Source organism: Prunus avium, chromosome 6 (assembly GCF_965620075.1).
Source record: "Prunus avium chromosome 6, drPruAviu1.hap1.1, whole genome shotgun sequence".
Taxonomy (NCBI): domain Eukaryota; kingdom Viridiplantae; phylum Streptophyta; class Magnoliopsida; order Rosales; family Rosaceae; genus Prunus; species Prunus avium.
Window position 1 is genome coordinate 11,542,233 of NC_142289.1, and position 21,888 is coordinate 11,564,120.

At 45.6% G+C, this 21,888-nt stretch overlaps 1 pseudogene; it reads left to right on the forward strand.

The window, feature by feature from the left end:
• The first annotated feature begins 1,511 nt into the window (after window positions 1-1,511).
• LOC110758792 (disease resistance protein RPM1 pseudogene) lies at window positions 1,512-21,885 on the forward strand (annotated as a pseudogene).
• The last annotated feature ends 3 nt before the right edge of the window (window positions 21,886-21,888 follow it).

A 21,888-nucleotide genomic window follows, 5' to 3' on the forward strand; every position in this document is an offset into this window, starting at 1 on the left:
ACCTGTGAAATTTTTTGATTTTTTGATTTAAAAATATATATTGTATTTTAAATACATGTGACACTAAATTATTGGAGATGTGGACTCCACATATATGCCACATCAACAAAGTATTGGAGTTTTTAAAAAGCAATTTAAAATTCGAAAAATTTTCAAATGAAAAAAATCAAGGGTTTAAGGTTTAATATCGTTAAAATCCTTTTATAAATGGTTTAATATCGTTTAATATCTTGAAGGAGAGATCCTAAACCCCAAATACCTTGGCTGGCATTACTTGTTTACCATTGTTTACTAGGCGAATGTAATCGATTCGGGTGACTTAAAGTTATCTCAATTCATGGAGCATTCATTATCAAATGCATTTAATTGGAGAATCCCCAACAGTTGTTTAATCTCCATACTTGTCTTATTGCGAAATGTGATATTGGCTAGGGCCATGCTTATAACAACAATTACTGAAATTCTTTTTCGAATATGCATAAGATTGATTGCTCCCAGAGCCGGTCCTGGGATTTCTAAGGCCCAGGGCAAATTTTCTCAACTGTGCCCCTTTAAACTTTGAGCAATTTCTTCTTCTTTTTTCATTTGTTCATATTCATTTGGTAAATCTTCATCTAAATTTTCAAGTGAAGCATTGGTTTGTTTAACAAAATATTTATTCAAAGATGCTCTTAAACTTTGAGCAATTTCTTCTTCTTCTTTCTTTCTTTGTCTCTTGAGATTTCCAGAAAGTTGTTTCTTAGGAAATATTTTTTAATTTTTATAATAAACACAACACAATAAAAAACAATAAAACTAATTAACAAAGAGCAATAAAACCTGGATTTTGAGCTTATTTTCTTCCACTTGAAACTTCCAAGTACAAAGAACAAGAATCCAAGCCAAGTTTTCTGTTGAATCAAATAATAAATAAGAAAAAGTTAACAAAGATATGTATTACAATTTACAAAATTTATACATCTACATTCTATATGTATCTATATATATAAAAAAAAAATTACCTTCAAAAAAAGGCACTAGTCTAGCTTGTGGATGATTTATTTTCCAACTCTATGTTGGAGAAGAGGAGAATCACCAAAAATAAATAAATTGCTTCAGTTCAAAGAAAAGGAGAATCACCCAAAAAAAATTGCTTTCGTTGGGTTATGAACTGAGAAGGTTGAGGGTTTTTCCTTCTTCTTTTTGTAGCTAAAAAAGTCTGTTTTGATTTATTCCATAATTTGTTTATTTATTTTATATTATATTGTACAATTAATAAGGACTTTCTTACTCATTACGTTTCTTGAGATTGAGTATATAGAGACTGATTGTGATTGATTGACTTCCCTTTTCATTGAGAAGTACAATCGGTAACTTCTTTTGTTTTTATTTTATTTTATTTTTATTTTTTTACACATATATACATAGGTTTAAAAAAAAGATTTGGGCCCCCTTCAGCTGTGGGCCCCGGGCTGTAGCCCTGGTGGCCCTTGCCCAAGGCCGGCTCTGATTGCTCCACTAAATCAATTTCAGATTTGTTCTTTTGGTTAAGCATATACCAAAATAAGGCCATTATGGCATCAGTTGCTGCAGACATCTTCATTGGCAGATTTGTAGCCATTCTTGAGAGTGAAGCAGCCTCCATAGCGGGTGTTGGTGATCAAGTTGATGAGATTAAGCAGGAGTTGGCAGTCATGAAATCCTTCTTAGAGGATGTTGATGGCGGCAACAAAGCACACACAAGTAGAGAAAGCGTCGCATTCGAGACTTGGCCAATGATGTTGAATACATCATTGATGAGTTTATGTATCACATGTACGAGCAGCAAAGCGGCGGTCCATTTGCAAGATGGATCAACAAAACCATTCACATTCTGAAGAAGCTTTGGTGTAAGTGTCGAATAGCCAACAAGTTACAGGAAATCACCGTGGTGATTTGAGCCATTCTAGAGAGAAATCAGAGATATGGTGGTGGTGCAGCTGTAGAAGGAAAAAGTACTTATGAAGATATTCGCATATTGGTGCAGAACCAAGCGGAGTCTTCTCTTTACCATAAGGATGATGAACTCGTTGGGATTGAAGGTGGTAAGAAAATTTTAATGGGATGGGTAATGAACAAAGAGCAACACCAAACTGTTGTCTCCGTGGTCGGGATGGGAGGTTCAGACAAGACAACTCTAGTTGCAAGGGCTTTCCCCAACGACACTGTGAAGAGCCATTTCGAGTGTTATGCTTGGATTACTGTTTCCCAATCTTACGTGATTGAAGACTTACTTAGAAGATTGATCAAAGAATTCCACAAAGCAAGGAAAGAAGAGGTCCCTGCAGACATAAATGTCATGAGTTATAACGAATTGCTCGAGATTTTGGTGAACTACTTGGAAACTAAAAGGTACCTAGTTGTATTGGATGATGTGTGGGATATATTTCTATGGGAGAGAATAAGGTTTTCATTTCCAGATAAACAACTTGGAAGTCGAGTCATGCTTACAACTCGAATAGAAGACATAGCATCCTATTCTTTTGGAGTTGAAAGCCATGTTCACAAGATCCCACCGCTGGGAAAGAGTGATGCGTGGGAGCTCTTCAGCATGAAAGCATTCTCAAGTTATCATAACAAATCTTGTTCACCTGAACTTCTGCCATTAGCTCGGGAACTTGTGGAAAAGTGTGAAGGCCTACCTCTTGCAATTGTAGCCTTAAGTGGTCTTTTGTCTTCTAAGAAGTCACTTAAAGAGTGGAGCAGAGTCTACAATAGCTTGAACCAATGAAGAGCATCTTGTTGCTTAGTTTCAATGATTTGCCATACCGGTTGAAGCAATGCTTTCTATATTGTTGCCTTTTCCCAGAAGATCATGTGATCATAAATATAAGGCTCATTAGATTGTGGATTGCTGAAGGATTTGTTGAGCATGTCAAAGGGGTCACGCCGGAAGAAGTTGCAAAGTGTTAAGATTTGGATTACGAAGGGAGTAGAAAGGTACACATAGAGAGAGAGACTAAGCTGAAAGAAGAATGGAATAATCCTCTATGCAATTTCAAGCCGTTGCAGAGGTCATGCTTTTTTATTCATTGCTATTCTCCTCTTACATCAGAAATCATCACCATTCAAATACATTAGTGTTGTGTCGATTCAGCTGCACCAAAATAGATTCAGCTGCATCCTCAACTTGTGATACTCGCAAGTGCACGAACCGTTGATAGTTTAGCGTATGTAAGTGCGAGGTCGATTCCACAGGGATTGGTGATTGAATGATCCAACTCAGTTTTCCTACACAAAACATAAATGAAAACAAAAGAAACAAAAAGGTTTTGTACAACATTTGAGAACATGGAGAGTTTTTGGAGAGAAAGAGAGAGGTGTTTGAGAAAGAGAAGGGAGGAGTGTTTGGGAAGTGTTCAAGAACATGGGGGCTTTTGGAGAAGAAAGTAGAGAGGTATTTTGAGAACGTTGAGGATTTTGAAAGAGAATGGGAATTGTGTTTGAGAACTTTGTGGATTTTGGAAGAGCATGTGTTTGAAAGTTTTGAGAAGGGAGAAGAAAGTGTTTGGGAAATTTGGAGAATGTTTGTGAACTTGGAGAATGTTTATGAACTTGGAGAATTTGAGAATTTAGGGAAGGGAGAGAAGGGTGTTTGTGAAGTGTTTGAGACATGGAGACTTTAGAGAATAGAGAAGTGTTTGTGTTTGTGCCTGATAAATCTCGGCCACGAGCTGGCCGAAGGAGCCCTTTCTTTCGGCCCTGGCACTTGTTCGCAGAGGCTGAAACCAGCGTTTCGCCAGGGCATTTCGCTTTCTTTAAAAATAAAAAGAGGAAATGCCAATGCATAATCATCTCGGCCTCAAGCTTAGGCCGAGGCCGAGGTCGAACAAAATTGCGGCCAAGGCTTTAAAGGCAAAATCATCACGTGACAGTAGGGTCCCAGGCTGCATTTAATGAAGTAGTGCCTGTTTAATGCAGCAAAACCCATTGGCCACAAAGTAGCATTTAATGCACAAGGGAAGGTGGGAAGTGACTGAAGTCAGGATTTGGTGGTGAAGATCAGAGTGATTAGACGTGGACATTCTCACAAGGATTCTGACAGCTTGAGATGTTGGTTCACCAGCTATCCAGGCAATAAATGCGTCTCCACGGCCAGAGGTTCAGAACCCACGATCGAGAGCGGCGGCCGAGATTCACCGGGATTTCTGGAGTCTCACCACCATACTTCACGATCCCAAATGTCGATTGGACTGCCCACTTGCGCTAATCAGACTCCACTATGCGCAAATTCAGCCTCGATTAATCATCCAGGGACTCTTCCTATAAATACAAGACTCGAGCTACATTCAAAGGGTTCAAACACCAAAATAAGCCTCCCACGAAGCAACTTATTTTTTCTGTAATGCACTTTCAATATCTTTACTTGCTTTCCTAGGAGTAGTGTTAGATTGTAAGCAGAGTCCATTCATCAATATATCATACGACCCTTGATTTTCAAGGCGCCGGAGCACCATCCTTGTTGTTCGTTCACTCACCCCATATATCACACGACCGTCGCTCCCTGAGCAGCGCGCCGGAGCACCGCCCAAAATCCACCACCAACACCATCACTCGACGGCCTTGTAGTTCGGCCGTGAACCTAACAGCCGAGACCAGTTCCTCTCTCGGCTACAATCGTTTGACTAGGAAGACAGATCAAACAGGCGCACCATTCATCCATCCAAAACTCATCGAAACATCAACGCACGGTAAACCGTGCTGGCACGCCCGCGCACAACCGCATCGCACCCAAAAGCAGGAAACCCCGTGTTAACGCACATCCCCTCGGCCCGGAACTCCAGGCCGTGAGATTTGCGCGGCAGACACTTTTGGCACACCCGGTGGGACTTCTGTCAAAAACTTATGGTGGAAACCAGGGCACAGGCAAAGCTCAAAAACAAAGCAGTCGAAATGACTTCTGAGACTCCTGAGTCCACCTCACCGATCACAAGTATCGAGGCCGAGCATACGGTCGGGATTTCGGCCGGCGCTCCAGTAACGACGGATCGCACGGTCGAATCCATGCAGGAACAGGCAGTGGTGGAGGAACCGATGTCCAAGCAGGCTTACAGGATAGAAACATCCTTCATGGCCGCGATGGACAGGTTCTCCTCAGAACTGCGAACGCTCTTTCAAGAGAGGATGCCGGTGGCCTCACCTGCCACACCTCCCAGAACAGGACCGAGGACCCAAGAGCGCGATAGAATCGAGCCTTATGGCGAAAGCAGCAGCCTCGGCGTCTCGGCCCATACCCAAGCATCCGGCTACGGCCAGCATTCTCTGCCACCAACAAACAGCTGGGGGCAATCCCAGCCCGTTTGGACGAATTCCGGACCAACCTACTCGGCGGAGACAGCGCGCGGACCGCTCCATGCTTTGGCCGTATCACTAGGGCACGGCAGTTTCACACATCCCGCGGTTCACCCGCTCGGCCCGGTTCATACTGCCGCCGTCCACACCCATCCTGGCCCAAGTAACACATCCGCAGTAACGACACAACAGTACGGTCAGGGGAGCCTGACCGTCTCACCACCTTTGCAGGCGTCGTCGTGTCCGTTGGGCTCCCACCTTCACTATGGGTCGGCCGTCCCAGCAACAACGCATATGCACGCTGGTCAAACCTACGGTGCTCATCTAGCATCGACCAGCTCGGTCATCCCGGCCGAGCCTTTTGTTCAAATGGCCCAGCAGGCAAGGCCTCAGAACGAGGTGCCACAGGCCACGCGGCCGTTTGCAGCCCAACAGGAGGCACCACCTCAAGGGATCCGGCTCGAAGATGTCCGGCGGATGATCGAAGACGGCTTAGCTCAGAGGCGGCCGGACATGCCAAGATACACGAGGCCGTATCCGCCAGAAATTGACCGAACCCTCCTCCCCCGGAACTATCGATTGCCAGAGTTCATGCTTTTCTCCGGGAATGGGCAGACTTCGTCCATTGAACACATCGGCCGTTTCACGGCCTAGTGTGGAGAGGCCGATTCGGACGCTCAGAGACTCCGACTTTTTGTTCATTCGTTGACCGGCGCGGCATTTTCGTGGTTTATAAACCTTCCGCCGAACTCAATAAGGGATTGGTCTGATATGGAAAGGGTGTTCCACGAACATTTCTACCAGACCAACCGAGAAATTACGATCGCCGAGTTGGCAAGAATGAGCCAAGCATCGGACGAATCACCTCGCGATTACCTACAGCGGTTCAAAACATGTAGAAATTGGTGCCGCACGAACCTACCAGAGAGGGAGTTCGTCAAGATGGCCGAGGAAGGATTGGAATTCGAATACCGGAAGAAATTCCAGGGGATCGAATTTCGAGACATGCATGACCTGACCAACAAGGTGGACAGATATGCGTCCTTGTTGAAAGAGGAGATGCAGAAGAAAACGGCCTCAAAGGGAACCTATTATAGGAATCCCATCGTCAGCTACGCTGAAGCAGACGGTTTCGCAGAGGCCGAGGGCGATGAGATCGAGATGAGCTCGGCCGAAGTCAGCATAGACAAACCCTTCGTTTGCAGAGGGCTCGTTAAAACTGACAACAGCCGCACAAAGATCCCCGACGCCAAGTTCGCGACCCGGGAAACGAAGGCGTACACTTTTGACTTAACAAGGGCCGAAGCTATCTTCGACCTGCTGGTGGCCAAGAAGAAGGTAAAATTGTCCTTCGGCCATAAGACCCCGAAGCCCGAAGAGCTCAAAGGAAAAACGTTTTGCAAGTACCACAGTTCTTGGTCTCATAACACCAACAACTGCGTTGTCTTGCGAGACGTTATCCAGAAATTGATAGACGAGAAGAAGCTCCAGTTTCAGGAGAAGGCGGCCATGCAGGTCGACTCCAAGCCATTCCCTCCACCTGTCGTGAACATGGTCGATGCTCAACTCCCGGCCGAGGATAGAGGAGTTCGCAGTTCGGCAAAAGGAAAGGAGCCTTTGGCCGAACTCGAGCCAGCCTTTTGCGAACGATGTAGGTGAAAGATCGGCCAGCCCGGGCCGCAGGAGAACAAGAGGATGGCCGCCGAGCCATTTCAAACGACCGCAAGAAGATTCGGTGGTCAGTACGGTCGACAACCGACCAACAGAGCTGTTTTCAGCCGACTAGGGCCACAAAACCCCAGCGCCTCGGCCAGTCGCGAAGAAGAGGCTCCCCCAAGATCGGTAAAAACGTTCAAACCCCCAGTCATAAAGGATGACCGTTGGTACCATGCATGGCCTGGGGCCAGGACCGAACCACTGACGAAAACCCAGCTGAGGAGAATGCAGAGGCAGGTTCAGCAGGCCAGGATGCAGACAAACGAGGTCGAGGGCTTCAAACGCCAAAAGAAAGTGGCGACGGTTGACAGGTTGTCATCCGAGCCGGTTGTCTCCCCAGCCGTAAGAGCAGCCGGCACCAGGCCTTTGAGGGCGTGGCGCCCTAGGCACGAGGAAAGTCCTCGTGGGTCGCCAGCAATTTCAACCCAGCCAAAGGCCGCGATCGCGGAAGGAACGGACGAGGGTGTCGTCGACATCTACCACGAGAGGGATCCCCCTTTTTCGGCCAACGGTCTATCCTTCCTCAAAGAATTCCATAAAGACCATTCGGCCTTGGATCTATACGGTATGACCCCTGAGAACCGAGAAATCGTGGAGTTGGCCCTCAAGAACACAAAGGCAGAAGCACTCCTCATCACCAGCGGTTCTGACTCGGCCATTAAGGCCGTATACCAGGCAAACAGGGAGTCCAGGGCAAGAGGCCTGCCGAGTTACCAGCCCAACCTCGATGGATTAGAGGCCAAAGTTCCCTTCAGCAGGGACGATTTGGATTATCTCCGCCGGTACTTCACTGTGACGCCGACGGACACATTCTTTGGTTTGACGACCGAGGAAAAGGGCCGAGTGAGCCGCCTAGACGATTACTTAGCCGCCAGGGACGTATTGGCAGAGGCCAGACGGACCCTCAAAGTGGAGGTCGAAACCTTAGAACCCCCCGCGGTCAAAGCATCCATAACCGATAGTGCGGGGGCCGTAAAGCTGATGGACGAGGGTTTCGGAGATCCTCTCTTCGGACACGAGGCCGAGGACGACCCCACAATGGGAATTTCCGATGAAGAATATGAAGGAATCCTCGGGATGGTCGAGGAAACAGCTCTCACTAAAAACGGCTCTGAGACCGAAGAGGAAGCCGGTAGGGGAAACCCGCAGGAGCCGGAGGAAGTCGGCATCAACATGGTCCTGGTGCTGCCATTCGAGTTTTCAGCCCCGAGAGGGCAGACCAGCGGTTTAGAGGATGACGTGCCCGAGGAGCAATTTGATCAGAGGCCAAAAACTAAGGAGGAATTGCTGGCCGTTGCGTTTAATGAGGTAATACCAAGAGACGAGCCGAACAAATACCGGCACTTGAAGCCGTTGTATATCTCGGCTCACATAGAGGGCGTTCCCATATCCAAGGTCTTCGTTGACTGTGGGGCGACGGTCAATATCCTTCCCTTTTCATTAATGAGAAAGCTAGACAAGTCGAAGGAGGACCTCATCCCCAGCGATGTGGTCATGAGTAGTTTTGTCGGCGATAAGTCAAAAACCATTGGCGTATTGCCCCTGAAGATTACCGTGGCCGATCAGACGAGGGTCGCGGCCTTCTACGTGGTCGAATCAAGCGTCGACTACAACGTATTACTCGGCCATGATTGGATCCATCAATCTGGGTGTATACCATCTTCCCTTTTCCAATTGTTATTTTTCTGGGACGGCCAAAAGGTGTCCATACACCCGGCCGACGAAAAACCATTCGAGGCCAACGCCGTCCAAGCTCGGATTTACGACGACGATGTTGGATGGGTTGTCCTCACAGCCACGATGCAAACGGCCGACCAACCAGGACTACGGCCCATAAAGTGCTGGAGTTAGGCGCCGAGAATATCCGACAGGATTCGGCGCGTGAAGTGTTGATCGACCTCACCAGTCTTTAAATGATAGATAAGGCCACTAAAGAAGAGGGGGCAGCGGCCGTGAGGGATTTGGTGGAGCGTCTGCTGGAACACTGGGCGGCGGAATCCTTACGGCCAAATTCGCCAATCAACCTGATCGAATTCCTCCATGAAGCGGACGAAACGGACGCATTGACGTTGGATGACCTAGAAACAGCGCCCGCCGAAATGGAGGACGACTACCCTGAAGTACAGGACCCTTTGTTAGAAATTAATGTAGGGACCGAGGCCGAACCACGGCCTCTTTTTGTAAGCCATCTTTTGGATCCTGAGTTAGCGGCCGAGGTTATCGGCTTGCTGATCGGTTCATAATTGTATATCATTTTGTACCCTTCTAGCTTATGATTTGGTTATGTTTTTGAGTTAAACTTGTGCTTTTAATCCTTTTTGTGTTTATCTTTCAGTTCATTGAGCTTTAGGTAATAATGATGGCTTTGGATAGTAAATGATGCAATCCATGCATGTTAGGGCCTAATTTGGATGAATGGATGAAGAGCTTAAAGACAAACTCAATTTTGGCTACAGTCCCCTGCCAGCCCAGTTTCGTAGGTCATATTGTAAGCTTTGTTTCAGCAACCGACATAGCTCGGATGAGGCCACATTCTTCATGAAAGTTGTTCCAATGGGTGTATACTATAACATATCCGAAATTCAGCCCCATTGGATAATTGTGGAGTCTGTTACCTAGCAAACACAGAGCCATGCTCAGGATGGATTTTATCAGCGCGCAAAATGAGTTAGCAATTTGTTTTGGCCTTAACTTCCTCCTCCGACCTTGGATTGGCCCAAATGATATATGGCTGGAAAGAAGACATTCTGAACTTCAAGTTTGAGTGCTTAAAGTCTTAATTTGCTTAAGGGAAGCCCAATTAGTAAGCCCTTGAAGTTGCTGGTCATGCTGACCTCAGGATGAGCTATTATTTCTGGTTGGAAGCTTGGTCATGGTGACATGAAGATGAGCTAGGGCTGCTGGTGGGATTTATTAGTGAAGTGCATCAACCATTTCAGATTTTATAATGCAAGTGTTGTATGCATTAGTGAAGTGCATCAACCATTTCAGATTTTATAAAACAAGTGTTGTATGCATTAGCCATACTTAATTCAGATTTTCAGCTTCCTTAGGCCTATATATAGTGAGGTTTCCCAAGCTTGTAAACACACCCCAAGGGGGGGAGCTCTCAAACACTTCTCTAGAGCTCCCTTCCCTTCTCTCCCTCAAATTCTCTTAGTTTCTCTTTCTAGTTTTCAATTGTTATAATGAGATCTTTGTGCTGAAATTCTCCTTAAGTTTTTCCAAGTTCTACTTAATTTTCATTGTTATGTAAATTCTTTTCTTTAGTTTCAAGTTTGATTAGTTTCCAAGTTTCAATTATGATTTTTGTTCTTATTCATTATGCTTATAAGTTAATATGCTAGTTTGAATGATTGATCACCATTTAGGCTTGCATGTTAGCTATCTTGGTTTGAATTAAGAGTAGACACCATGCTTTAATTCGAATTGAACTATGAATAGGAAGAGTATGTATGGACATTCGACAACAGGGATTAGATACATGCTTGGTTGTTTAAATTGTTCTTCTATGCTTAATGGGTTCCTAATGCTTAATTTTAGGTTAGACAACAAATGATCAAATTAGGGAATTAGGAACACAAGGTTATGACCAAACACCATGGCTTAATCATACTTTAGCTAGAATCAATCCATTAATCTAATTGAACTTGGGAACTTATTTGCTTGAGTTACTTATTTCTTTCTTCCTTGTTTTATGTTCTTTGTTTTTGTTTCTATTTTGTGTAGGGAAACTAAATTGGATCATTCAATCATCAATCCCTGTGGAATCGACCTCGCACTTACATATGCTATACTACCAACGGTTCGTGCACTTGCGAGTATCACAAGTTGAGGATGCAGCTTAATCCATTTTGGTGGAGCTAAATCTACGCAACACTTGCTCCATGAATATAAGGACTGTTTTGCTTGGGATTATAATGAAATGCCTGGTTTGCCAAGAAGTTTGGTCGAGCATGAATTAAGAATCAAGGAGGGGTTCAAGCCTTTCCAACAGCCGGCAAGGCGTTTCTCGACCGAGGTACAGCTTAGGGTAAAGGAGGAGATTGAACGACTCCTTAAAGCCGGCTTCATACGAATGGCCCGGTACGTTGAATGGCTGGCCAACATTATGCCAGTCTTGAAAAGGTCTGGGGCTTTGAGGGTTTGTACCGATTACCGAAATCTGAACCTCGCGACCCCCAAAGACGAATACCCCATGCCCATGTCGGATCTCCTGGTGGACGGAGCCGCAAAGCACGAACTCCTGTCTTTCATGGATGGCCATGCGGGTTACAACCAAATTTTTGTGGCCGAGGAAGATGTTCATAAAACGGCGTTCAGGTGTCCAGGAGCAATCGGAACCTACGAGTGGGTGGTCATGCCATTCAGCCTGAAAAATGCCGGCGCAACGTATCAGAGAGCCATGAACCTTATTTTCCACGACCTTATAGGCCGAACCGTTGAAGTCTACATCGACGATGTGGTTGTAAAGTCCCCGTCCAGAGCTGACCACGTAGGACATCTTCGACAGGCTTTTGACCGTATGCGAGCGCACGGCCTAAAAATGAACCCGAAGAAATGTGCTTTTGGTGTCACCGCCGGGAATTTCCTCAGTTTCTTGGTTCACCAACGAGGAATCGAGGTCGATAAAAATAAGGCTACGGCCATTATGGCGGCCCCTCCGCCGAGGACTAAGAAGGAACTGCAGTCTTTCCTCGGTAAGGTGAACTTCTTACGACGCTTCATATCTAATCTAGCGGGAAAAATTCGGCCGTTGTCTCCCTTGCTCAAACTCAAAGACACCGAGCGGTTCGTATGGGGAGCAGAGCATCAGGCGGCCCTCGACGACAGCAAGAAGTATTTGTCCCAACCACCGGTCCTGATGCCGCCGAAAAGGGGGAAACCATTGAGGCTTTACATTTCGGCTTCAGAGGGTTCTATCGGCTGTCTGCTGGCTCAGAACAACGAGTCTGGGCGAGAACAAGCAGTGCACTATCTGAGCCGCACCCTCAACACGGCCGAATTGAACTATTCGCCGATCGAAAAACTATGCCTAGCCCTCTATTTCGCGGCCACCAAATTGCGGCATTATATGCTTCCTTCGGTTGTTCAGATCATTTCTAAAACCGATCTCATCAAATATATGCTTACCCGGCCGATCATCCGCGGCCGCATCGGGAAATGGATGATGGCATTGTCCGAATTCACCTTTCAATACGTGGCTCAGAAATCGGTCAAGGGTCAGGCTTTGGCTGATTTTCTGGCTCATCACCCGGCCCAGGGACAAGAAGACGAGTTGGAGGTCGAGATCGGTATGGCCCTCATGGAAAAGAATTTTTGGACCATGTTCTTTGACGGTTCCAGCACCGAGGCTAGGTCAGAAGCCGGAGTTGTGATTGAATCTCCTCAAGGGCAGAAGTGGCAGTTTGCTTTCCAACTCGATTTCAAATGCACTAATAATCAAGCTGAGTATGAAGCGCTCATCATTGGTCTCGAGATTTTAAGAGAAATGAAGGCAACACGTGTTTTGGTCTACGGCGACTCTCAGCTGGTGATTAACCAGTTAACTGGGGAATACCAATGTACGAGTGAGAATTTGGCCGTATATTATGTGACGGCCCTCAACACGGCCGATGGATTTTCTAGAATCTCTTTTGTTCATATACCGCGCGCCGAAAACGGCGAAGGCCAATGAGATGGCCCAGGTAGCGTCTGGCGTAAACATCCTAAGCACTGACTGCGATCGTGTGATAAGAATCGAGAGACGTACCTTGCCAGCCTTGACCGAGCGAGGAATGACAGCGCAAGTGTTTTCGGCCGACATCACCGACGAGATCGATACGGCCAAAGCCGATTGGCGCTACCCCATAGTGAAGTATCTACGCAACCCTTCTGGCAGCCATGAAAGGACTACGCGGTTCCAAGCTCGGTGTTATTTGATTTATCAAAATGAGCTGTACCGAAAGGGATCAGACGGTTTGTTGCTCCTATGTCCTAGCGCCGAGGACATCAAGGTCATCATGAATGAGTCTCACGAGGGGATTTGTGGTGCTCATCAGTCTGGGGTCAAGATGAGGTGGTTGGTCCGGAGGCACGGCTATTACTGGCCGACCATTTTGAAAGATTGCATAGAGTATGCAAGGGGATGTATCAAGTGTCAAATCTACGGCCCCATACAAAGGGTACCGGCCGAAGCCTTCCACCCGGTTACCAAACCATGGCCATTCAGAGGGTGGGCCGTGGATATCATCGGAAAAATCCATCCGGCCGCGTCCAACCAACACGCTTGGATTTTAGTGGCGACCGACTATTTCACCAAATGGGTCGAGGCCGAGTCCTATCGGTATTCCAGAGACTATCACGGCCGACAACAGCCCGATATTCGCATCGGCCGAGACGCGGGAATACACTGAAAAGATGGGGATCAAATTGATCCACTCAACACCTTACTACCCTCAATCCAACGGACAGGCCGAAGCAAGTAACAAAGTAATCAAGGGCATCCTAGAGAAGATGATCGAGGAAAAGCCTAGGGCGTGGCACGACTTACTCCCCGAAGCTCTTTGGGCTTATCGAACCTCAAAGCGGTCGGCCACGGGCACATCTCCTTACGCCTTAACCTACGGTCACGACGCCATCATCCCGATGGAGTTAAAGGTTCGGTCTCTCCGCGTGGCCGAGCAGCCTCGGCATGAGAAGGAGCGTTATGCACAAGCCATGGCTCAGGAGTTGGAAGATTTGGAGCAATCTAGACTCGATGCCTATAACTTGATGCAGGCGCAAAAGCGAATCGCGAAGAGAGCTTACAACAAAAGGGTTAAGCAAAAGGCATTCGCCGAAGGCGACCTAGTTTGGCGAGCCGTACTTCCTATTGGGACAAAGGACCCTCAGTTCGGCAAATTCTCGCCCAACTGGGAAGGACAGCGAATTCTTGGCCGAGGTGCATTTCAGTTGAAAGATAGAGATGGGGAACGGCACAACTTGCCGATCAACGGCCAATATCTGAAGAGGTATATCCCGTCATTATGGGAGACGGCCGCGGAAGGGTTGTGAGATTTGCAAACGACGAAGTGGGGTATACAAAGTAACCAAGACAAATTAAAAGAAATCATACTTCATTTTATTCATTTAGGATGAAAAGGGGGTGCGTTTACAAAAAGACGGCCAGGTCCTGGCCGAGTACAAACACATAAGAAAAGTCACACCCTAAATCTACGCGCTTCGGCTCCTCGGTCCTTTCTGCGAGACGATCAAACGTTTCCCCCGAGGCAGGACCTTCCCTACCTATGTCGTCATCATCCACGGCCAGCCTACGCCTAGGGCCTCACTCCAGGCATTGGGAGGCGCATGGGCCGTCACTCCGGACACGGATGGCCACTGCCTTTCTAGCCGTGGTAAGCAGTCGCCATTCCTGCGGTGGCAGCGGCCGTCGTTCAGACCGTGACTGCAGCCATCACTCCGAACATGGTAAGCGGTCGTCATTCCGGTTATAGTAGAAACCATCACTTCAGCCTTGATAAAGGTCGTCGCTCCGGCCATGGGTGCAATCCGAGTATTCGGCCGCACAGATTCGGCCACGTCGAGGTCATCGTCCCAGATCTTCTCGCCCTCATCAAACTGCCAAGTCATCTGGACCAGGCCAAATTGCCCAGTCATGCGACTCAGCAGGTTTGGCTCCCTGGTTTGGAGGGAGCTGCAATAAGGATCATTAAGACAGTTGGTAATAAGGGAGGGCGAAGCCCAGGCCGAAGCCCAGGAGTCAAAAAAGGGTTCCAGGGCGATTGAAGCAAGAAAAAGGCTCGCTGGATAATAATGTTAAGTTTAGGGAATGAGGGTGAAGTAACTGGGGAAGGACAGTATGAACCTTCAAAGAAAAAAAAATGAGTTCAGGAAGCCTGGGAGTGTGAAGGAAAATACGAAGGAGTTTGGGTTTTTATACTAGCACTGGAGCTCAAAACGGAGGTTTGATCTCGAAAGATGAAACGGCTTGACAGCGTATTCAGAGCACGTGAAGTTATGACAGTGACCGTCGTTTCATTTGACGAGGCGACGCGACGCCCTGGGCAATGATGGCCTGCGCGATGTGCTTGAGGCATTAAATGCGCGGAATGCGCCGACTGGCCTGCGCATTTAATGCCCCAGTTGTCAATCACTTCAGAAAGGAATGCAAAGGGTCTATCCCTTGGAATCCATTCGGCCCCTACCCATGCCGAGGTCGAAGAATCCAGGGATGTGGGGGCAACGTTTGTGCCTGATAAATCTCGGCCACGAGCTGGCCGAAGGAGCCCTTTCTTTCGGCCCTGGTACTTGTTCGCAGAGGCTGAAACGCAGCGTTTCGCCAGGGCATTTCGCTTTCTTTAAAAATAAAAAGAGGAAATGCCAAGGCATAATCATCTCGGCCTCAAGCTTAGGCCGAGGCCGAGGTCGAACAAAATTGCGGCCAAGGCTTTAAAGGCAAAATCATCACGTGACAGCAGGGTCCCAGGCTGCATTTAATGAAGTAGTGCCTGTTTAATGCAGCAAAACCCATTGGCCACAAAGTAGCATTTAATGCACAAGGGAAGGTGGGAAGTGACTGAAGTCAGGATTTGGTGGTGAAGATCAGAGTGATTAGACGTGGACATTCTCACAAGGATTCTGACAGCTTGAGATGTTGGTTCACCAGCTATCCAGGCAATAAATGCGTCTCCACGGCCAGAGGTTCAGAACCCACGATCGAGAGCGGCGGCCGAGATTCACCGGGATTTCTGGAGTCTCACCACCATACTTCACGATCCCAAATGTCGATTGGACTGCCCACTTGCGCTAATCAGACTCCACTATGCGCAAATTCAGCCTCGATTACTCATCCAGGGACTCTTCCTATAAATACAAGACTCGAGCTACATTCAAAGGGTTCAAACACCAAAACAAGCCTCCCATGGAGCAACTTATTTTTTCTGTAATGCACTTTCAATATCTTTACTTGCTTTCCTAGGAGTAGTGTTAGATTGTAAGCAGAGTCCATTCATCAATATATCATACGACCCTTGATTTTCAAGGCGCCGGAGCACCATCCTTGTTGTTCGTTCACTCACCTCATATATCACACGACCGTCGCTCCCTGAGCAACGCGCCGGAGCACCGCCCAAAATCCACCACCAACACCATCACTCGACGGCCTTGTAGTTCAGGCCGTGAACCTAACAGCCGAGACCAGTTCCTCTCTCGGCTACAATCGTTTGACTAGGAAGACAGATCAAACAGGCCCACCATTCATCCATCCAAAACTCATCGAAACATCAATGCACGGTAAACCGTGCTGGCACGCCCGCGCACAACCGCACCGCACCCAAAAGCAGGAAACCCCGTGTTAACGCACATCCCCTCGGCCCGGAACTCCAGGCCATGAGATTTGCGCGGCAGACAGTTTGGAGAATTTAGAAGAAAGAAAATTTAGTAGAATGATCTTATTACAACAATTGAGAACTACAAAGGGAAACTAAGAGAATTTGAGGGAGAGAAGGGAAGGAAGCTCTAGAGAAGTGTTTGAGAGCTCCCCCCCTTGGGGTGTGTTCACAAGCTTAGAGAACTTCCCTATTTATAGGCCTAGGGGAAGTGAAAATCTGAATTATACAATAGAGTTCACTAACCACACTCACTTCACCAACTTACAACACTTAATTCACCTAACACACTATTGCATTTGAAAACAATTCTTCTTGTCATTAAGCTTAGTGTTGCATCATCCACTTCAACTTCAATTAATTCATTTGGCTGCTGCAAAATTCCACTCAAAAATAGGTATTGAATATGCTTCACCAAACTTTCCCACAATCAACAACACTTCATCATGCATATGTCATGCATGACAATGCATTGCAGCCAGCTTGTGGGCTCGTTTTGGGCTTGTGGCTTCAATCTGAAAAATCTGGAAAAATATGGATCTTGAAGCTCTTTGAATTATCTTTCCAAGCATATGCAGCCCAACTCAAGGAAAAATCGGAAAGCCCTTCAAATGTGATTTTTGGCCCAGTAACGCAGATGCTGCCGAATTTGACCTTCAGTTGCCAAAACATGTATAACTTTCTCTAGAAGACTCGGAATCATGAACCGTAAAATTATACAGAAACTAGACTTCCGTATCTTTCCAATGATGTATGGCTCATCATCTGGTTCTTCTTGAGCAAGTACAGTCCAATCCGTGAAGTTGACCGATCTGCAGACACCGTTTTGAGCTAACTTGTCTCCAAAATGCAATTAGTGAGTCTCAAGCTTATAACACTGAAACAAACACAAAACTTATTAAAAGCACAAGTTTAACTCAAAAACATAACCAAATCATAAATTAGAAGGGTACAAAATGATATGTAAATATGCACCGATCAATTAGCCATTGCGATTATGACACATGGCAGTACAAGGCATGTGAGCCGTTGGTAATAAAAACTTGATCTAAGACCATACACTTGGCATATGAGCTCAAGCTTACATAACTAGCACACAGTTGAATAAAGAAAAGTAAAATATACTAAGTAAATCATTTACTAATGAGAAATTAGTAAGCAATTTACTTTTCAACACTCCCTTCTAAATTGCTAACTGATTTCACACCAAGTAGGCTTCTTAGATAGCTGAATCTGTCCTTGGGAAGAGCTTTGGTAAAGCTGTCAGCTATTTGCTCTTCACCTTTGCAGTAGACCATATCAATCTTGCCTTCTCGAATTGCATCTCTAATAAAATGAAACTTCCTATCAATATGCTTGCTTCTTTGGTGAAATACAGGATTTTTAGACATTGCTATAGCTAAAGTGTTGTCACAGAATAAGGTAGTAGCAGTAGCTTGTTCTTCTCTAAAGTCCTCAAGCACAAATCTAAGCCAAATAGCCTGAGATGTTGCTTCAGCTGCACTTACATACTTTGCTTCTGCAGTTGAAAGGGCCACACTATGCTGCTTAACCGAAGCCCATGAGAATGCACCACTTCCAAATGAAAAAGCATATCCTGAGGTGCTTTTCATGTCTTCCTCAGATCCACTCCAGTCACTGTCACAATATCCAATCACATATTCAATCCCAAGGTCAATTGTGCCTTGTATATATCTTAGAACCCTTTTAGCAGCTCCATAGTGTTTCTTAGAAGGCTTGTGCATTAATCTTGCAAGTAAGATAGCAGAGAACATAATGTCTGGCCTAGTTGCAGTTAGATATAAGAGACTGCCAACAATTTTCCTATATAAACTCTCATCTGCAGGTTCACTTCCATCCTCTCTTTTCAATTTATCAGTGGCTACTAAAGGAGTGCTCACTGGTTTGCAATCTTTGAGCCCAAATTTATCCAAGAGAGTGAGAGCATACTTTTTCTGATGTATGAAGATGCTCCCTTCAGTTTGAGTTACCCCCATTCCAAGAAAGTGATGAAGTAAACCCAAGTCTGACATCTCATACTTACACATCATCTCAGTTTTGAACTCTTCCATCATTTCTGCACTACTTCCTGTGTAGACTATGTCATCTGCATAGATTGATACAATCAAGGTACCAACTCCTTCTTTGTTCCTCACATATAGAGTTGCTTCACTTGAGCTTCTATGAAAACCACAGTGAATGAGATATGTATCAATCTCACTATACCAGGCCCTTGGTGCTTGTTTTAGACCATAAAGAGCCTTGCTTAACCTGTACACTTTGTCTTCAGCCTCTTTAACCACAAAACCATCCGGTTGATCCACATATACTTCCTCTTCAAGAACACCATTCAAAAATGCTGATTTAACATCTAGTTGCCATAGTTTCCATCCTTTCTGTGCAGCTAGTGCAATGAGGGTTCTAATAGTATCCAACCTTGCCACAGGAGCAAAGGTTTCATTGTAGTCAACTCCTGGTTTTTGTGTGTAACCTTTGGCTACAAGTCTGACTTTGTGTTTTTGTATGGAACCATCAAGGTTCAACTTGGTTTTGTAGACCCACTTTACTCCCACAATTGGTTTGTTGCTTGGCCTATCAACTAATTCCCAAGTTGAATTCTTCTTTATCATCAATATTTCTTCTGCCATAGCCTTTTTCCAGGCTTCATCTTTGACTGCTTCATTAAAATCTTCAGGTTCAATGATGCTCATCTTGCATTGAGCATACACATCACTCAAACTCTTCCATTTCCTTGGAGTGTGTTTGTGCCTGATAAATCACGGTCGTACACTGACCGAAGGGGCTTCCTTTCTCGGCCCTAGCACTTGCTCGTGAACTAAAACTTGGCGTTTCGTCAGATGTTTGGCCTTCCTAAAAACAAAGGAAAAGTTGCGAAGGCATAATCATCTCGGCCTCGACCATGGCATCGTAGGCCGAGGCCGAAGGACGAACAAAATCACGACCAAAGGAATTAGAGTCAAATCACCACGTGACAGCAGGGACCCACGCTTCATTTAATGAAGTAACGTCTCTGACTAGCAAAACCACTAGCTGCAAAGAGGCATTTAATGCACGAGGGAAGAAGGGAAGTGACTAACGTCAGGATTTGGCGACAGGAATCAGAGTGGTTAAGCGCAGACATTCTTACAAATTCTTACAGCTTGAGAGATTAGGTGACTAGCTATCAGAGCAATAAATGCGTCCCCACGGCCAGAAGCGCAGAACCCACGATCAGGGCGGCGGCCGAGATTTACCAGGATTTATGGGGTCACACCACCATGCTTCACGATCCCAAATGTCGATTGGACTACCCACTTGTTCTAATCATGCTCCACCATGCAGATTTTCAGCCTCGATTACTCCTCCAGGAGCTCTTCCTATAAATACAAGGCTCAAGCTACATTCAAAGGGTTCAAACACCAAACCAAAGCCTCCCACGGAGCAAATTATATTTTCCTGTAATGCACTTTCAATATTTTTACTTGCTTTCCTAGGAGTAATATTAGATTGTAAGGAAAATCCGTTCATCAATATATCATACGACCCTTGATTTTCAAGGCACCGGAGCACCATCTCTGTTATTCCCTCACTCACCCCATATATCAGACGACCGTCGCTCACTGAGCACCGCCCAAAACCCACCATCAACACCACCACTAAACGGCATTGTAGCTCAAGCCGTGAACCTGACGGTCGAGATCAGTTCCTCTCTCGGCCACAATCGTTTGATTAGGAGTCGAACTCAAACAGGCGAACCACTTAACCATCTCATCCACATCACCATCTCGACGCACGGTAGACCGTGCTGGCACGCCCGCGCACAACCGCACCGCACCCAAAAGAAGGAAGCCACGTGTTAACGCACATCCCTCAGCTCGGAACACCAGGCCGTGAGATTTGCGCAGCCAACAGAGTGTGATCATAAGTTTCAAAGTTTGAAACTGGAGAATCATGTAAAATTAGTTCTTGAGCAGCCATTGTGATTATGACACATGGCAATACAAGGCATGTGAGCCGTTGGTAATAAAAACCTGATCTAAGACCATACACTTGGCATATGATCTCAAGCTTACATAACTAGCACGCAGTTGAATAAAGAAAAGTAAAATATACTAAGTAAATCATTTACTAATGAGAAATTAGTAAGCAATTTACTTTTCAACATGTCAAAGGGGTCACGCCGGAAGAAGTTGCAAAGAGCTATATTATGGAACTCGTTTTCCGTAACATGCTACCGGAAATGTATTGAGATTACCACCTAGCATGTAAGATGCATGATCTTTTGCGGGAGATTGCTCTGTCTATAGCAAAAAAAGAAAAGTTTTGTGCTGTACATGATGGGAGTGAAACAGTAGAAGAAACTAGGGCACTTCGTTTGTCAATTCAAACAACTAATGGAGAAATTGGATATTGCACAGGTATATCACGGCTTCGTTCGTTTCTCGTCTTTGCCACTGGCGTATCCTCATTCTCTTTCTTAAATAAATTACCTTTTGACCTTAAATTGTTTTAGGTTCTAGATTTGGAGGATGTCCCACTTGATAATCTGCCAGACAATTTAACGTCATTATTCAATTTAAAATATTTAAATTTGAGTGGAACTCCAATTAAGGAGCTTCCAAAATCTATAGGACAGCTCCGCAACCTTCAGACGTTGAACATCAAGAGGACAAAAATAGAGGCATTTCCAAGAGGGATTTCCAAGTTGCTAAACTTACGCTATCTAGTTATGGACCGTATCAAAGATGGTTCAAAATTTATTGGGGTAAGAATACCACTAAGTACTAGTAAGATGAAGAAATTGCAAACTTTGGGATACATTGAATCTGAAGGAAACATTATTAGACATATAGGAAATATGAGCCAGCTTACGGCCCTTGCAATTTCAAATCTGAAAGAAAGAGATGAGGAGGACCTATGTGCCTCTATTCAAGACACGAAGGCCCTTTCCCAATTGTATTTATGGGTAGTAGATGGAGAGAAATTTCTTCGAGTTGACGCATTGCCTTCACCGCCTCCCTACCTTGATAGACTTGAATTGAGTGGCAAACTGGAAAAGGTACCACATTGGTTTTGTTCACTCCACTTTCTTACATATTTGAATCTTTGTGGATCCAGACTTGAAGAAGATTTACTACGTCATATTGAAGCATTGCGTTCTCTACGTTTGCTTTGCCTTGATAATTCCTCTGTTAGGAAAGAGTTGTTTTTCAGTAGAGGCTTTGTGAATCTTAGATATTTGGGGGGTTTTAATTTCTCATTCTTAAATAAGATCACTATAGAAAAAGGGGTGATGTCAAATCTCGAGTTCTTAGACATTGATGAGTGCTTGAGATTAGAGACATTGCCACAGGATCTTGAGCACCTTACTAAACTAGAAGGATACGCATTTTAGAGTGTTTCAAAGCAATTTACAGAGTCCATACAAGAAGGTGGTGTGGATCATCCAAGGATGCTACTTGTCCAAGAGAGATGTAAGAAGCCGACGTAAGTA